Raw genomic sequence first — 3,366 nt, 5'->3', positions numbered from 1 at the left:
ATGGAGTATTTCAAATACCTCACACAAAAATTTCCAAGTATCTCACATGCTAAGTTGAAAGAGGGAATTTTCATAAGACCTCAAATACGAAAGTTATTTGAAGATTCCAATTTCGAAGAACGCATGGACAACATGGAAAAGGAAGCTGGACAGCTTTCAGAAGTGTATGTGAACATTTCTTGGGTAATAACAGACATGAAAATTACAAGAGCATCGTGTCTCATATGCTGCTCAAGTTCAAAAATTTAGGATGCAACATGAGCCTTAAAATTCATTTCCTGTTCTCACATTTGGACAGATTTCCTCCTAACTCAGGTGAAGTCAGTGAGTAACATGGAGAGCGTTTCCATCAAGATATTAGCGACATTGTGCACCGATACCAGGGAAGATGGAGTACAACAATGATGGCGGATTACTGTTGGACGTTGCTACGTGAGGAAACAAACACCGTTCACAAGAGAAAATCCAATCTTTGAAGCTTCCAAATAGGGAAAAAGAAGAAATGAGGTAAATATCTAATTCAAATTATACATTTCGTATACTTTTTATGACTAATTGATGTGAAATTTACATTAATTGTGTAATATTTCCCTAATGTCTGTAACTTGATTTTCGTATGTAAATACCGCTCTCGGCTGAAATTTAATTTCTATTTTGTGAAAATTTCTGACGTGATGGAAGAAAACCAATAACATATTTGTGATCAGCGTACTTGAAATATCTTATATCACCTCTTACCCGGAAAACAGCTCTCACAAAGTTTCTTTTTGTATAGTCATCTAATGTGGAATATAACATTAATGGTACCAGAATCGAATCTGACAACCCTTTTTCGAAGTTAACCGTGTTAGCCACTAAAGCCTGAACTTCACGGAACTGAAATTTCGGTAGGAATGCTCTAGTTGACGCTGGACTGACTACCCATTTCCTAGTTTTCGCCTCACACGATACTTGTTACACCGTACTTGTCGATAGTATTTTGTTCCCATAATGGCGGCCGCGTGAGATGTAAACAATGTATCACTTCACACTTTTAAAATACGATACCTATCCAACAGAAAGGAATATTGCTTCGTATTAAATGGTTTTAGGTAGAGAAGAATGGCGCTGATAAAATACATACTTTACAACGTTTACTGTACACATATGGAAGAATATTTTAGCTTTTTCAATTGTAAACACGCGCACTCACCATAGACGGTGTAACTCGACGTTCCTTTCGTGCTGTATCTATTATACATTGTAATTGGAACAGCTAACCGAAATGATCCATTATTGGAATGCTTTGGTGTAAAACTGTAAAGTACTATCTGTTATAAGATTTTCGGAAGCATTTACGTAGGATTTATGCTTAAGTATAAAGCCGGCTTAAAGATGGACGTGGACGAGCAATTTGAAGAATGTTGTAGGAGTATTACTGCTTTGTGCTTTTATTTAAAAAGGAAAAGTATGAACTAGAGATTGCCTCGAAAAAAAAATTTGGTAATCAATGCGTACCGAACAAGCTTTTTAATTCGGGTTTGAATTATTCATACACGAGATTCGCAGGAATCATTCACAAAAAAAGTCAAACATTTATTGAAACACTTGTAATGATAAGGATTTTCATTTTCAGCTAATCATATTTGTAACGTACACATCTCATCGCTTTGCATAAATACCTAAATATTAGTGAACTGAACACGAATGCACTGCACGTCATCTCTCTACTTTTTTTTATCGAGAAACTGGAGGAACTACGTAAACAGTCAGCACTCGGAAACCACAGACAAAAATTGCTCCTTTGCAAACTCACAGATTATCTTCACATGGCGAAACTTGGCTCTGATTGGATGTCCCACACAATCCAGTCGACGAAAGCTAGTAGCAATTAGAACATGTCCTATTCCTCCAAACCAGTCAAGCAGTTAGCCAGGCGATCATGATTTCTACCTAGAAAGTCAGTTCAGCGCCAACTAGGACATTCCTACAACAAAATCCAATTCCGTGTGATAGGGGCTTAAGGCTTAGGAGAGGGCCGAGTCTCTTGCAGCAGTTGATTATGCATTTGAGGAGTGATGGCGTTGGATAAGAAATTCTATACTTTCGTAGAAATAGTCTTTGCGTGTCCAGCACTGACGATTTCTTGGTACTGAATATAGGAGAGCTCCCACGCACTCAAATGATTGCGCTCTCGTCTCTCGTGCTAGAGGTCCCAGGTTCGATCTTTGGTGGGAGCTCAAACATTTCTGTGCTGCCACAATATCGCGAGGACAATTGGGGAGCTACTTGCAATCGATATGGTAGCGAATTCTGGCCTCGAACCCAAAAGGGACTCAACGTGCTGTCCACGCGTAAACCACCTGAAATCTGCTACCGTCAAATTAGCACAACGCGCTACAAAATCAGAGGACCCAGGTTTGGACCCTTGTCAGGCGCGGTTACCTTATCGCTATTTATTCAGGTCATCTTTCATCCTCATCACCGCAGTTGCCCTAGAAGAAAGAAAAGCGACATAAAATAATCAATGTAGAAAAGAAAATTACAAAATGCATCTCGAAGTTGCAGGAGTTGAGTTAAACACGCATGTTTAGATTTCCGCTCCCACGACTAGACAAACAAAAAAAAAATTAGAAAATGCTTGATAGGTAATTCGCTTCCCTACATCTAATGATTACATTTTGGAATGAGTGATAGATTGAATTGGTGTTTTAAGTCTACTTTATGCACAGTAAGGCTAATCGGGACTGGACCTGCAGTTTAAAGTTGGAACCTAACCACCATCTCCCTTCACCGGGCATCGAATCCGGGACCCCTTGATTACAAGGCGACGACGCTACCACTGCGCCATCGGGGAGGCCCCATTAACTAACTATTATTCGCTACATAGCTGTCAAAAGTAAAGTGAACTGCTGCCCTGTGCTTTGCACCACGCCATGAAAGCGTATAGGGGGTGTGGAGTTAAGGTCGCACACTTTCTTGATCATGACCGAAGATGGGGGGTGATGTGATCAGCATCACGTCCCTGACTGCTTTACCCTCCTCCCCCCCCACGAGTTTCCTTCAGGTACCCATTTCATACGATGGTGAGTGGGCGACGGAGTCGCTTGAACAGCGGATCGAACCCGGGTCTCTCGGGTGGTATTCAGACGCTCTAACGACTGAAATACCGCGGCTCTCGCTATATAAACTGTCATTAATTATATTTGTATGTCTGTGCAACATTACATATAAGCAGCTGCAGCTGCTGCATTAGCTGCTGGAAATGGAGAAAACTCACAGGAAGTCAGAACAACAGGCGGAATTTTGAAACCTAACATTTTTAGGGCATGGAAACTATGTAAAACTCTTACTACATGCCTCGTTTTTTTCCTTTAGTGAGGGGTG

This window comes from Lepisma saccharinum, chromosome 4 (assembly GCF_977018435.1).
Source record: "Lepisma saccharinum chromosome 4, izLepSacc3.1, whole genome shotgun sequence".
Classification (NCBI taxonomy): Eukaryota; Metazoa; Arthropoda; class Insecta; order Zygentoma; family Lepismatidae; genus Lepisma; species Lepisma saccharinum.
This window is presented reverse-complemented; position numbering follows the sequence as displayed.